We start from the raw sequence: 16,687 nt of genomic DNA, 5'->3' as shown, positions 1-16,687 counted from the left end.
TCCTCTTTGAGCAGAGGACACAGCCAGTTCCAGATGGATCCATTGCAGCCCCCAAGCCTAGATAGTGGTGTCACCATGGAAGTGTGTTTTAAAAAGGGCAGAAAATGCTGGGGAGAAGGAGCAGGGCAGGGAAAAGTGGAACAAGAGAATAGAGAGGACACCAAGTTTTAGGGTGCTGGCGCTCCACTCCTCCAAAGGGACAGGGACACATGGAGGACCCACCTGATGCACAAGAAAAGGGTGAGAACCACAGGATCACAAGGTTAGGAGAAACCTTTAAAATGAGGAGCTAGCAGAGATCAACCACTATGCCTTGACCACAACCCTCCATGTCTTCCTGAAGGGGTGTAACCTGTGGCAACAAACGGGGAGGAGAGATATCAGCAGTGAATGAGTAAAGTTGAGCCTGGGAGTAAAGCTGAGGAAACCTACAAGTGAAAGGGTGGAAAGCTGTTTTCACTCTTGTGTAAAGGCTTTTTTCTCTTTTGGTTTACTGTTGTATCCCAATATCCTAATCAGTACTTTGGTTGTGGCGATGTGGGTGCACTGTTTAGTAATCATCAGTTCCCCAATGTACATAACATTTTAGAAGGTGAAAGGGGTTTGAGTACAAAGATGGACCTCTGCCTTTTTCATGCACATGTTTCAGAAACAGAATGAAACTGTCCCAATAGGAATTCCTTAGAACATATTTTCTTTCCATTTCAATAAGAGAGAGCAAAGTCATTATTTACCATATACAGAAATCTATCATATTAACAGCTGTCAGTGCGTTAAAAGTACTTTAAGCAGTTGTCTTTAGTTATCAGGATTTATAAGGATAAGGAGACATTGAGGGTGGGGAGAATTGCACAATGGGAGCAAAAGCAAAACACTCTCTCTGACTCCATAAAATCAGGAAACCCTGAAAGAACATTTTGTCTGTAAAGCATTTAGGACTTCGATTACAGCCTTTGTTTACAGCCTAGCAAAGACACTATTATATCAGCAAGGCCAGTTTCACTATCAAGCTCATCAGCACAATACAGCCAGTAGGGACACTTTAAAAGGTCTCTTCAGTTACGCCCTAAAGTGGTTTCAATATCTATTCTTTAAAAATATGATCAAGAATGTATAAAAATAAACTCCTATATTTCATGCTGATGTGTTCCAGTGCATTACTGTCAGATTTTAACCATGAAAGGAATAGCCCTTTTGTGAAAAGAGAATAGCTAGAAGAAGATTCAGGGAATAATAAAATAAGATCAGGGAACGGTTATGGAATATTGGGTTTATCCAGCAAATAGGAATGCAGCTTAGGTCTAAGCATTAACACTGCTGTTCTTTCTAGCCCATTAAAAATCAGCTTAGCTGGCGATTAGACAGACTATGGTTGCTCCCTCCTTGAAACCCTCCACTGGCTCTTCAGCAAATCATCTCACAGACTCTTGTCCTTGCTTCAAGGTCCTGTGATGAAGTGTAGGCTTCAATTTACATTTCGTGTCTATTTCTGCCATCAGGAACACCTACCTTGTGAGTGAATTAGGCCATCTTCAATAGAAAACTCAGATTGTTCGAACTGTACACCATTCTAATATCAGTCTGGATGACCAATATTCATACTTTCCTTCTAGACTAAAATATACTTGAAGCCCAAGGATGGGGTATCTTGGAGAATATTTGTATTAGAGCCAATTGACTAGGGCTAACGTTGATAGTTGTTGGGCATTTTGCCCCCACAGTTTTAAAACCAAAAACCAAGAGGAGAAATATATGACTCTGGGTCAATGTAGATTAATTTTGTCTTTTTTTTTTTTCCCCTCTAAAATAAACATGTGAGAAGAAAGTTCAAAAGAGAAAAAATGCTAATTGTTGGTTGACTTTACCCTTTTTACTTAAAAAATGAAATTTCTCACCTAAATGTGGGGTTTGAACAGAGGATATGTTTATACCAGTGATGCTTCTGAAGGAGTTTTAAGAACAAGTCCAACCATGGCAGTGCAGTTCTCCTTCTTCAGGGTTTATATAACCTATGAAGTTAATTATCTATGTAGAGATAACTTCCAGTGTAAGACCTAACTGTAATACTGCTTTTACAATGAAATATATATTTCAGCTATATTTGGCAAGTCTGGATATTTTGCTTTTAAAAACTTATGAAAGGAAATGTTTGTATATTTGAGAGTTTGTGTCAATTCAATTGTATTGCAGTTGAAAATTTTCACGAAAACATGAAATAAAATTTTGTCAAGTCCAAAACTCCATTTTAAAATTAATAACCTGTACATCAGAATGGATGTATACATTTTTTCTATGTGCATAAAAGATTCCAACTAGTTCTTCCCTACTCTTGAAGAACATGCTTTACGTTGCTTTTTCATTCTTGATTTCAGTTCATGATTTTCTGATGCCTACACATAAATAATGGACAAATCTGCAATATCAGCAGTACATATGTCTCATTCTAATAGGAGCAAGTAAAAGGGGGAATTTTTCTTTATTAACTCAGCATAAGAGAAATGGATTGATCCTATCCAGTAGTGTCCTATGTGTACAAGATCCCGAGGGACTTAAATCAATATATTTTTACTTGGTATTTAGCCATCTTTAAACTGGCACAGTATTATCAAGGACAGATAAGTAGACATGAGGAAAAAATTCAGAGAGACCTACACTTTTAGACGCATGTGCTCTGCTAATTGTAATAAAGTTTAAAACAACATAACAAACCAAGTACCAGGCTCATTAATGAATCTGCATGCAGTTGTTTCCAAATATAGCATATAATTAATTACTGTTAATATGCAAATAGTATTGGGTAAAATTACTTGATTTAAAGTGAGACAAGTGATAGCTGACAGGATGCTCTAGAAGCTGAAGGCTTTGTATTTCTGTCAAGAGAAGAGCAGATGCATTCATCTTCCAGACAAAAACCTTAGCTACTTGAATAAAGGACAGCATTGTTAATACTTACTGCATATTCTAGACAGGATCACTATATATGCAATTATATGAAAATTGTAGCAAATACATTACTGACGGATTATTAACTACTTATTAACCATATCTTTAAAATCACAGGGTGCAGAAAATGAAGCAGATATCAAGCAATGACCAATAAAATAATGCACCAGCTATATTAAAATATTGTTTGGAATTCAGAAATAAGGAGGAATATTTACAACTGAAAAGGAACATTTAGGACTACCATGGTTATGATCAACAAATTTTATTTTTTAAATGTCATTTTAAGTCCTCTGTTAAAACCCCAGCTTCTTGTTCCCTTTTTTTCATGTTTATGACTAAGAGTACATTAAGAGTACTGATTTTCCCTTGTTTTGTATTATTCTGTTTCAGTTTGTACATAATTGCAACAAAAATGCATGCTATTAGTCATTGTCTCATGTTTTCCTGTAATAATAGCTTGAAATGTTTTAAGAGTAAATAATACCTTCAAAATATAAAGGATAAAGCTCTTTATGTAGAAATCTTTATATCTTTATGTAGAAATCTAATATGATCCCAGTTTATGAAATCTACAAAACTTAATTTTTTTTTGTGTTGGTCTGGTAAATTGAATTAGACCACCACTATAATATTCTCTCCTTTCAGTGTTTGGTCATTAGAAGAAAGCAACAAATGTTATTTACTGATTCAGAAATGAGAGGGCAACTGGGCAGGTATTCTTTATCAAAAGGTCCTAAATGTAAATAGTGACAGTTACTTCTACCCACTCCTCCTTAGTTAATGTTTTCATGGATTACTTTGAGAGAGAAATCACAGTCAATTTCAGGGAGATCTAAAGGAGTAATACATGGATTATTTCCCATAGTAATCAAAAACCCTTTGCAAGTTAACCAGTAAAAAATTTTTATTATAAAACTGCGAACTTAAGCAACCAAAAGAATGAACAAGGAAAGTTCGTAGTGTTCTGTCACCAATTCTGAAAAAATGGCTGGTTATCAGTGGGGAGATAGAGACAATATTCTGAAATATGTGGCCTAAACTAGAGACTGATAGATTTCTTAATATTAAAAAAAAAATAGAGACAATATGTCCTTATACAAAACTGCTACTTATCTCTCAAAAAAATGAAAATAACCCTATTTTATATCACTTCAGTGTGCATTAAAGCAAAAACTTTATTTCTAGTTTTTTCCTAAAAAGAGATATTGTGGTGAAAATTATGAGAGACATTTTCAGAAGAAACAGTCTCATTTCCTTTCAGATTAGCTCTTGGAAATCTTTCATGGGTATATAGACACTTCTGAAAGCATATGTCCATTTTTTGACACATGCTGTATATATAAATTGTTGAGGACATTTTCACTGACAGGTGACTAGGAACAGTTATACCTTTACTCCCTTGAAGGTTTAATTTAACTCATCACACATACACACACATTCGCGAGCAGGTTTCTCACACAGAGACAATCATGTGCTCTTTACTTGAAATAGTCCCAATCATAATTAACTACTACATACCTATACAGAATTATCAACTTTTTATTGATATCATAGACTATGCAGAAGGGTTTGGTTTGCTTGCATGTTTTTTAGGGTTTTTTTTCTTCTGAGCCCCTAGCACTTCATGGCGTCCCTCCCTGTTCCTGGCAGTGTCTGTGTGAAGGCAAGCTTCTGTAGCTTCTTCATGGCTCTAAAGTCACAGATTTTTTTTTTTACCTCTGTGACCAGAGAAAACCATTTCCAAATGAGGACATTGGTAGGGAATTACAGTTAGGTTATAGAATTTTCTGTAACAAGAAACATTTACAGGAATAATATAAGTCGTATCATATCAGACCAAAGAAACAGCTGTGCCAGTTTTATGTAGCTGACAAAAGCAATAACAGATGTGTAGCAATCACTGCAAAGGCACACCTTAAAATATACACCAAATCTATAGCAGTTAGGGACACTATGTAGAGAGGTACTATTTTTTCTGTGTAGCTGTCACTATTTCTTTTCCTTCATGAATGTGACACTCAGTTATTTACAGTCAAAGTACGTCTAATTTCCTGTGGCAGAGAATTCTACGGATAGCTACACCTGAAGTATCTCCTTTTTTTTTCTGTTTAGAACTTCAGACATACTTGTCTTATCTGATGCTCCCTACATCTTGTATTAGAGGAGACAGTAAACAATCTTTCCCTATTTACCTTCTCGCTGACACTTCTGACATTCTGCCATATCCACCTTAGATCTTTTCTCTTCCAGGTCAGACTGCTGTGTCTGAACGCCCTTCTTACAGAAGCCATGTCATACCTTTGATCATCCTTGTTACCCTTAGCGTAACTTTTCTTGTTGAAATACCTCTTTTCTTACAGGAAGGAACCAGAATTGTTCAAAAATATCTAAGATTTGATCTAATTTTTACCCTGGGAGGTCAGGAGATTTGAGCAATACCATCCATTAGATGGGATTATATTCTAATCCCCTAGTATGCCAAGCCTGTCACTCTAGTGTGAGGCATGTTCTCAAGTAAAGCCATTCTCAGCAGACTTTCAAATCTGTCAGAGAGCAGAACTTCTCAGGTTGCTGTCTAAAATCCCTTAAGTGTTTTAGTGTGCATGCATATATATATATATATATATATATATATATATATATATATATATATATTATCTACATTACTGGCTTGATTACTTCAACAGGTTTTAATCACCTGGGTTCTTGGAGATTGCTTCATCAGGAGTTCATGGTTAGATGTTCATGACCAGTGGCTGAAGATTCCCATTACCTTAAACAAAAGCAGTTCCCTCAGGTCTGTGGCTTCAGTTCTGAAGCAAAGCTATTCAACAAAGCCAAGGAAAGGAGGTATAGAAATTTCATCTCTTCACTTAGGTAGCATGATAGTTTAACCTTTCCCTTAATAAATATCTACAGAAGTACAAAGAACACAATTTCATATGAGCACAAAATATGACCTGTATAACCGCTCCTCAAAAAACTCATTCAAAATTCCCTTTTTGGATAAAATAATGAACTTTCCACAAAACTAATCCTTGAAGGACTCAGTTCATGATGCACGTACAGGCATCCAGGTACAAAAATGTCCTTCGGAAGACAAACTATTCTCCAGAATGGGACACAAAATTGAGTTTTCTAGCAGGATGATTTAGATTTCCATCACTTCTCTCAAATAAACTAATGGCAGAATGAGGCAGAGACACTGACAGGACACTCTCTCACACCTTCCCCACAGCTGGGACTGTAAGTGCCTCATTTGCACAGTGCCAGCACCACTGACTCCACGAGCTTGTCCTGGGATAGCTACAAACCTCCACAAACAAGCTGTGCAGTCACAATGCAAGAAAGTACACCCACACACAATCTGTACCCTGCTGAGTGGGCAAGTAAATAGCAAACAACAAATGGATAATATAGTGCAAAATTCAGTCCATAATAACTACATATAAATGTTCAAGAGAAAATTATAAAATCATAAGTTAGGGAAGGCAGTGCTTTCTATGATACATTACATCTCTTTTCTGCATAAATATTAACATCCTCTGGAAATCAAATTTTTGTCTGATGAAAGTAAACTTTCAAATTTGTTCATGAACAAAATCACAGTCAAAGAATCTTCCTTTGAGAAGTGGTTTTAAGAAAATTGTATCACTGAGTGATTTCTATTTTTTAGATCAAGACAGGTCCACCTGATTTCACAGCAGTATTGCTAGTACTTCTTTTTCTCAAGGAAGGAGCCAGCAACATTCAGAATAGCCTTAGAAAGTGTTTATATGTAACTCTTGGGCTGACTGTTGTACCAAGGCACCTGTATACAGCAGAACAAGGCAACACTAAGCAGAGGTTCCCTTTCAGCCAAAAAAAAAATCTGGTTATCCCACAGGGAAGGTTTTTTATGTTTTTTTAATGCCAGAAATATTTTTTGTGAAAAAATATTAGTAATAGCACACAAATACTACTAATAATCATTCATTAAATGAATATTATGCAGTATATCATTACTTTAATGGAAAAAACAAATACATTCATATTCAAATACATTTGCATTCTTGATATCATGCATTTGGAGTAATCTTAAATATCCTAAATGGAGTTTGTGAAAAAACTCAAATTCAACATGAATTCCACTCTTCTCATATGATTTATGCTGTTTGCCTAGTTTTCTCACTTTTCTTGTTGACAGTGTAATGGCCCAGAAATTTTCCTGCTAAGTGCATATGAAAGCTGGCAAGGATGAAATGACTTAAAAAAGACTAGTGTAATATATGTTACTTAATATATAAAAAAACCCCACTATCCATGTAATGTAAGTTATTCTATGACATCTGCTTTCTCATACAATAAACTTCAAATTATAGCAATACATAAGGTATTTCAGAAAATAAATTAGAAGAAGAAAAGGAATAAATTAATAAAAAAGCTTAGAATCTTTGTATCTAAATGGAAAAAAATATATTTTAAATATTTTCTCTCGCTGATACAAATATAAATTAAACTAGTATTTTTTCTTACTGATGGAATTTTTTTTGTTAGAACTTTAAGCATATTTAACCACTAAGATAATATGTAACCCTAGAAATGCAGAGCTACATGGTCTTAGTAAAATGGACTCTATAAGGTAAAAAAATTCTGAAACAAACTTTGGTTAGAAGTCCTCATTATGGTTTTATTTATTATTATTTTATGGGTGTATTGCTAGAATTTTCTCAGTAGCTGCACGTTAAGGTGAGTGTAAATATATATCTATGAAACAAGAAAATAGTATGAAAAATACTTATTTGCAGTAGCAACATTCTATTATTTATAGTTTTGTTCCCTGTGTGAGCAATTTTGTAAATGCAATGTTCTGAAATTCAAATTTGAGGTTTATTATATATTAAAACAAAATTTTTCCAAGGGTGGTTGTATATGTATGAAATTTCCTTACACTCTCAGCACATTTTCTGTACTCCTGCCCATCTTTTCAAATCTGAACTCATGTCCCAGTAGATGCCATTGCTACTTCTCTCTGATCTTAATTTTGATTTGGAGAGGTGGCATGAAGCATATGTTTCCCAGCTGGATATTCTGTGGGGGAATTTTTATCTGTTCATTGCATTCAGTTCCAAGGGACATTTAAGGTCCCATGAAGGAAAAGATCATAATGAGAAACTATCTGGCTTTCCTCTTCTCATTTTTCAGCAGCAGAATCAAAATGTTACTTACTTTAAAAGCTTTAACTAGTGTCAAGCCAAAATCAATTTTTTCTCTTTCTGGATCTGATCCAGAGAAAGAGTCACAGATTCAAATAAATATGATTTTCAGAATATAAGACAAAGAAGTGCTTCAGCTAAAATACACACTTCCTGCTATAGAGAAAAAAAAAACCAACAAAATTCCTCTGATAAAAATAAACATGTTTTTGAAAGACATGAAATTAAAATGTTTGCGTTCTATCACATCAGAGAAGAAAATAATAGATTGGTGATTTGTTTGTGTTTCATATATAATACATATGAAAGATAAAGATAATCCAGTAAATCTTAGTAGAAGTTTTCTTCTCTTCATTCATTTTTCTTCATAAATTTTCTTTTTACAGTTATTTTCATAAAAACTTACATAAAAATAAGCGGGAATTTCATCTTGCAAAGTTAACAGGGCCAGAAGATGCAATATTACTTAAGTGAAAATTATTAATTTGCAAATAAATTTTTAATTGTTCCTTTCAAAGCCACAAGACTGGTTAGATTATATATTCTGAGCTAGTGCCACTGTAACAGCTATGTTTCATTTTCTTTAATGTTTAGACAAATATGTCAGTTAAAAAACCAAACCAAACAAAACCCTTTCAACCAACTACACTGAGATTTTTCAGGAAAATTTTGTTTCCCCAGTTATCTTATACGCAGCTTTCATCCTGCCTTGGAAAAATCCTTGATAACATTTGGAAGACCTGAGTATGTAGGGAAATTGAAGTCAGGGGATGTACACTCTTCATCATCAAGTACTCTATGAGCCACCTAGGAGATTGTCTTTGTTGTGCCATGAAGAGGTGGGTCCACATCGGTTGAGTGAGTCCTTTGGAAAGCACACTTGCTCCATGGCAGATTACAAAAGATAAGCATATTTCTTGATAGACTCCAGGGAGACAACCTCTAGGAAGCCTGCACCTGCCAAAACATTGTCTGGAGGATGGGAGACAGTCAATTAGAGCTGTTTTTCACCTTGTTGTAGCTCAAAAGTGGGAAAAGCAGAAAAGTGAAAGGAAATTATAGGGCAAGTCTAGCCAGAGGTTTTAGCTGTTAACATTCCACACGATTCTCAAATACTTAGTTTAAATTATTTAATGAGATGTTCAGTAAAACATCTAATGCTGTAATATTCTCATTCAAAGTTGAAATTTCTGAGGCTTAGCCATAATTAATAACCAGTACCTGGCTTCTATATCTAAGAATAGCAACATTTTCTCAAAGCCCTGTATTACTCAATGAGAAATTAAAAACTCAGTCCTGCTGTAGGGATAAGCACTTTATGGTTATACAGACACTAAAATAATCTTAAATCAAATGTCTTCAGAGGGGATTGATACTGCATTAGATATATAAATATATCATTTTAAAAAAATCAAAATGTGTTTTAAGAGGTTCATGAATTTAAGAGAGGCTTTCTCTATTTAGGATTTTACCTTAAATCCAAACTGTCAGCTACAGCACAGCAGCTTTGTATTTACTGGATGGAAGGAGATGTTTGATGCATTTTTAGCAATTCTGAATGGCCAAATATATTTGGATAAAATTATCTGTTATTCATACCACTCCCATTTTAAAGCTGACTCAAAAATGTTGGTTTGTTAGAGACATTAGAATTCCTTTAGTTTTCCATCATAGCTTTTAATAATTTCTCTCTGACATTTTTGACAAAAATGAAAATACTTAATTTTATTCAAACAGTCCTTTAAAGTCACTTTATAATCCATGGGACAGATATTTGAGAAAAGCTTTTCTAGTCTTTTGGAGAAGTCGGTTCCTTCTCTCTGAGCTCTTTTAAAGCCATTGGTTCAAAGTCAGCCCTTTCAAAAATACAAAACATACCAAAACAGAGACTCAAAGGCATTGTGAAATCTGATGACTTAAAGACCTTATTCCTTATTTTCTGTTAGTGAAATAGAAATACTGCATTATAAATATCTGTAGCTCCCTAATACTACAGTATGGGAAGTCACATGGACCTCAAGGGAAAATATGAAGGTGGAGATGTATTTCACACTAATTACTTGATATGTGTGGTCTGAATGACAGGTGACTCTCAGGGTATATTCATTTATCATGTTAAACTACTGAATGATGTCTTCTAATATACACTTAGCCTAATCAGAGTTCAAGAGTGGGTATATTCCCCATCAGCCAGCTGTGACTTTTTTTTTTTTTTTGAGTAGTTTCATTCAGAAACATTAAAATTCAATGGGATAATTAACTCAGAGCTGTGAAGACCAACTCAGTTAATTTTACTTGTAATTAAAAATTTAAACAAAATATCCTAGGATTGAAACTAATTTTCTGGTATATGTTTTTTTGGCACTTTTATCATAAACTCTTGGTGAAAGGACTGCAGAAGCAAAGAAGAAAACAGGAAGGATTCATCATGAAGTCTCCTCACTGAACACCTGCATATACAAGTGGGCATCTATAACTGCCCTCTAAAGCCAGGAAAATAATGATCTGTTACAAGAAAGGTTCCAATATTAAGGCATTTTAATGAAAAGCAGTGTTTTTCCATGCAAATATAGATTCACAAATAATTAAATTTTATCCCTCAAGTGTCAAGAAGGTGGAAGATTTTAACATTGTTGTGTAGTGCACTGTCCCATTATGTTTCATTATTGAATGCTATTCTTCCTTCTGCACCATCTGTTCATAACACTTCCAATAATTGTCTCCCATGTATAATATTAGTGTACAACAGAAAGTAATGTTTGCTGATAATTCCCAAGGACATTATCTTAAACAGTAACCTGATATACATCTAAGAAAGTGTCAACATTTAGCAGTTGGGAATAATGTAGTGCACTTGGTTGGATACTCTGTGCAGAACCTGATTTCCTCTAATATGACACCTAAACTAGACCATGTGTGCTGGAAAAGAGCCAAAATCTAGGTGAAGTTGTAAGATGCTGACATTTGTCAGAAATTATGTGATTCAGTGTTATAAAGCTAGTAAAAAACAGAACAAAATAAAAAATTCAGACACAGTAATTTGATTATTCGTTGACAACTGAACAAAAGATAAATTTTAATTGAAAGAAAAGACTGGATAATTTCAACCATATCTAGAGTAAAATCACTACTGTTTGCAAACAACAACAAAAATGCAAATGTCATTTTGCCAAGGTAGAAGCATTTACTTTTTTAGCCTATTCCATAAACATAGAGTTTTGGGTCTAGCTTAATTAGTTCTTTTACTTTCTAGAGGTTTTCTCTAGTTTGACAATATTCAACAGGAAAAGAAAAAATCTAAAACCTTAATGTGGTTTCTCGTTATCATCTGAACATTGAATGTCTCATTTTGCTTGACTTCCATCCTATAAATTGAACAAAAATAGCACAATGCTTATTCAGAGTGTGCTGTTGCTGTGTTCATTGTCATTAAAAAATAGGTGGCCTAGTTTTTTACTGAGACAACAAAAATGACATTTTAAATTCACACGCAACTGCTGCTTCCTAATCAGATGACATTATCCTGGAGAAAGATAAATAAGTTTGTATCCTCCTAAAGCAGCATGGGATGCCAATGAGTATATCTAATCACCCATTATATAAAATATTGGTTTAAGATTTCCAGAAAGATAAAATTCTAGGATTTCTTCAAGTTAAAAAATGAGTAACAAGGACTGGGGACAGGAAGTGCTACTTAAAACCAAATAAACATTTTATTTATGTTTATTATTTATTTATTAAGGTGATCTCTATTTCATGGGAAGAAGAAGAATTTGGGTGTTTTTTCAGGCCTTTATTCAAGACTGTAGGAAGAATCCTTAGAATATCTGAGTCAGATTCAACCTCATCTACTTCTCTGCATTCCCAATGCCCTTTCTGATCTACTTTTTAAGAGTCAAGATATATAATACATCATACCTGTAAAAGAAATAAAGTATCCATACCTAATCAGCTAATTAGAGAGGATTAATGAAATAATTGCATTTTCTAGCTAAAAGTCATTGCTCAATATCTATTTGAAGACTGTCAGAAAGCACAGTAGCAACAATATGAAGTAGTAGAGAGGTGTCTATGTTAAGGAAAAAATAGTTAAATAACATGTAGAGATTTCATCTTATAGCACCAGAAAAATAAGTTTTGTAAATAGTTCAAGCCTCAAATTTAGTATAAAACTCTACAATTTAAGCTGATAAATATCTCTAAGATAGCAAGTCCAATCATTAACCCAGCACTATAAAGTCAACCACTAAATCATGTCACCAAGAGCCACATCTACATGACTTTTAAATATCTTCAGGGATGATGGTTCTACCAAATTCCTGGGCATCCTGTTCCAAAATTTGACATCCCAAGTCCTTTGTCATGGAGCATCTTTCCAGTCATTCTTCCCCAGCCTGTGACATTGCCTGGAGTTTTTGTGACCCAGGTGCAGAACCTGGCATTTTGCCTTGTTGAACCTCACACCATTGGCCTCAGCCCATTGATCCAGCCTATCCAGATTCCCATGCAGAGCTTTCCTGCCCTCCAGCAGATCAACACTCCCACTCATCTTGATGTCATCTGCTAACTCACTGAAGTTGCACTGGATCCCCTCATCTGGGTGATTGGCAAAGATATTAAACAGAACTGGCTACAATAGTGAGCCCTGGGGAGCACCACCTTTCACCAGTCACCAGCAGAATATAACTCCATTCACCGCCACAGCTTGGGCTCAGCAATCCAGACAGGTTTTTTTTTTACCTAATGAGCCGTACATCTGTCCAAAATTTATATTGTCTAACATGCCCTTACAAGCTAAGTGATTATCTTGTTGAGCTTTCAGGTCAAGCAGAATGGAATTTAAATGACAAAGAAAATATGCATAAATAGAAAGTGAACTCAGAAATCAATTATTAGATATAAAAAGAGCTGAGTGATGGAATGAACTTATAGCTGATGCAGCTAACTAACATAAATGTATTAAAGAAAAAAAAAATAAAGCTGAGGAGAATAAGTTAAAGACATTAATCAAATCTGGGATTCTGTGTAACCAGCTGGCCTCTTAAAAAAATAATTCCATACCATGGCCAGGTCTGTTTTTACAAAATTCTGGAAAATCTAATTAGCTAATTAGCTGACAAGCACCTTCTTCTGCAAAATATAGTCAGAATTAAATAGTTCCAAATATTGAGATGTGATCATTGCTCTGTATTATTTCTTTAGGAGATGAGACTGAAAAATAAGAAATTTTCTGGTAGGTATACCTCAGCAGCACTTCAGATAAAAAATTTCAGAGAATAGTCCTCCTTGGTGCTTTTCACTTACAGACAAATTTTTACTCTTGGACCTTAAAACAACTATTATCAATACAAGGGAAGGTTTTACATGAGTGTATATAGAAATATAAACATATGGATATGGATACAGATCTAGACCCCACACACAGGCATGTATTGAGAAGCAATATATGTGAGAATCACAGTAGTTCAAGAAACAATATTCATATGTCAGCTAGAAGCTATAGCTATTGCACAAATACTGACACAGATATATTTTTATATCATTTGGGACAAAAAAAAACCCAAAAAATAACCAAACCAAATCAAAACAAAACACATGAAAAAGAATCCTGGATCTGGTAGTAGAAAAAATTGATTTAAATATTGAAGAATTATGCCTTTGAATTTCATACTTACCTACATTTTTTTCTCTTTTTTCTGATAGATGTTTGAACACAAAATCATAGGAACATGTAACAAAAGAGTTTTCCTCTGTATAAGACCCATGGAACAACAACTTGAAATTCCACTGACTTCATGAAGTACTGCAAATATTTAACCTATATATATTTTATTTTTGAAATGCAATACTCATTGCTAGTACAAAGCATTTTGTTTTGGAGTGGATCAGTTTTCAGAACTGTTATTCAGCCTCCCAATGAAATCATGCAATTAAAATTGCAGATGACAACAGTATACAAAACTGTGATCAATGTAAAACAGCAGAAAGACTAGAATGTACAATGACTGGGCAGTGAGGCTAGACAAATGGAAGTACTATTGCACATTGTAAGTAATTAGATCATAGAAATCTTTGCCTCAGGAGATCATAAATGCTAGGTTTATAAAAGCATTGAAAAATCACAAGGTCCTTGGGGAGAGAAAAAATAAGAGTTAGTGAAAAAACAGCTAAATATGAAGGATCACACTCCCAGTGAGGAAACCACAGCTTGAAAGAAGCTGGGTGCCATCACAAAAGGTGCTACCATGTATTGAGCTGAATACATACATTTCCCTTACTCAAGCGCTGGACTTCAAACCCAGCTTTGATTAATCCTTTCTTCAGCACAACAGAATAGTTCAGGACAACTATTATTCTCCTTTTACATCTGTTCTTTTTTGTAAATTCTGACTGTGGCATAACAAGATGGGTAAAATTAGTCTATGTATATCATAATTCTTTATTTCATTCACCACATAACCAATTATAAATAATGTTTGACTTCTTTCAAAAGAAACAATGGGAGCTGTTCCCTGAATTTATTTTTATTAGGACTTTTCTGACCATTTATCTTTGAAAAATTGAAGGAAACGTCTCCCAAAAATGTTGGAGTTCTTTTTTTGCACATCGTAGCTAATATTTTTTCTAGATTTTCTTAGAGTCATAGAATGGTTTGGATTGGTGTGGAGCCAAAGTGGTTGTAATCGGATCTTAAGATTCCTCCTGTGGGATACCTGATAAAGCCGCAAGGCCCTGGGTCTGCACCCTCTCTCTCTGTCTCTCTCTGCTCTCAGCTCTGCTCAGGCTCCCAGGCCTCTGCCCCCTGCTCCCCAGAGCATGGGGTGGACAGGGGTGAAATAAATGGACACCCCTGCTAAACACCAGAGACTTGTCTCTTCTGTTTTCCCTGTCACCACTGTGACCTCCCTGGATCACAATCATTGCTGTAGCCATACACTGCTACAGGTTGGAAGGGACCTTAAAGGTAATCTAGTTCTGAACCATCTGCCCATGGGCAGGGCCAACCCACCTAGACCAGGTAGCTCAAAACCCCACCCAACCTGGTCCAGAACACTTCCAGGGATGTGGCACCCAGGACTTCTCTGGATGACCTGTTACAGTGTCTTACCAATCTAAAAAGAAAGCATTTCTTCTTATATCTGATCTAAGCCCACCCTCTTTCAGTTTAAAGCCATTCCCCCTTATCATACCAATACATGCCCTTGTGAAAAAAGTCCTTCTTTGGCCTTCTTTTAAATGCCTTTCATATACTAGGAGGTCTCTGTAAGGTCACCCTGGAGCCTTGTCTTCTTCAGACTGAGCAACCCCAACTCACAGCCTGTCTTCATAGGAAAGATGTTGCAACTAACTTGACAAAAATTGTGTTAACATATTTTTTCCTAAGCAGTTTCCTGTGCAATATTTTATAAAAAAGTACAATGCAGAAGTCCTAGGTACATTCATTGGAAAGAATAGTAAGATAATGTGTTTATTCAAAAAGTGGAAGGAAGTACCATAATTCATTTCTGCTCTAAAGTGCCTTTATTTGCCATGTGTAATAGATTCTGGAAGAGCTTAATCTCTTGACAAAAACTCCATAATTTGCAATACTCTCCTAATGATCGTAGGGTATTTCTTCCACTCTCAGGACATTACCACTCTAGTGGGAATTATGGACACACTTTAAGAGGATTTGATTCAGTATTAGAGTAGCAATTGTGCGTTAATTAAATACCAATTGATTATTTAAAATGCTTGTGCTGAATTTTAGGGTCTTAATCTGTAAATCTTGATTACAATTTTTTGAATGATAGATTGCAGGCTGTCAGAAAATGTTTGAGTGATGCTGAACAGTGAGTAAAGCAACAGCTTGATGTTCAAGGACACCATGGTGGAAGTGGGTAAATGGATGTTCCTTATTAAAATGTATTTCTCATTGATTGTTTTGCCTAATACAGTAATTTATAAAATGTACTGAGTCTAAAGGCTTTTTTTGCTTTGGTTTTTCATCACATGATCGAGATCACAGAATCACAGAATATTCTGAATTGGAAGGGATCCACAAGGGTCATCAAGTCCAACACTTACAATACCATCTTTTCCTTTCTAAAGCAAAAAAGAAAGAATTGAAGAAAAGGTAAAATTTCTGTTTTCTCAGAGCCTGAGGATTATGAACCCCTGGTAAATAGGAATTTTTTCAGATAGGTAGGTGTTTAATCCCATACTGCAACTAAGTACTACGCAGCTGTTCACACTCTGCACTGCCCCATGATAGAATGGGGAGGAGAATCAGAGAAAAGAAAATAAATCTCCTGGATTTAGATAAGAGCAGCTTAAATATTAAAAAAAATAAAATATTATTATTAATATTCCCATTATTGTTAAAACAAAATGGAGATAGAGAGATAAAACCCAAGAAACACAAGTGATGCCAAATACAATTGCTCACCACCTGCTGACCAATGATAGGCAGACTGGCCCCTCCCAGACAGTTCTCCTAGTTTATATACTAATCGTGGTGCTCCATGGTATGGAATATCCCTGTGGCCAGTTCAGGTCTGCTGTTC

Source organism: Lonchura striata, chromosome 2 (genome assembly GCF_050655825.1).
Source record: "Lonchura striata isolate lonStrDom1 chromosome 2, ASM5065582v1, whole genome shotgun sequence".
NCBI classification, from domain to species: domain Eukaryota; kingdom Metazoa; phylum Chordata; class Aves; order Passeriformes; family Estrildidae; genus Lonchura; species Lonchura striata.
This window is presented reverse-complemented; position numbering follows the sequence as displayed.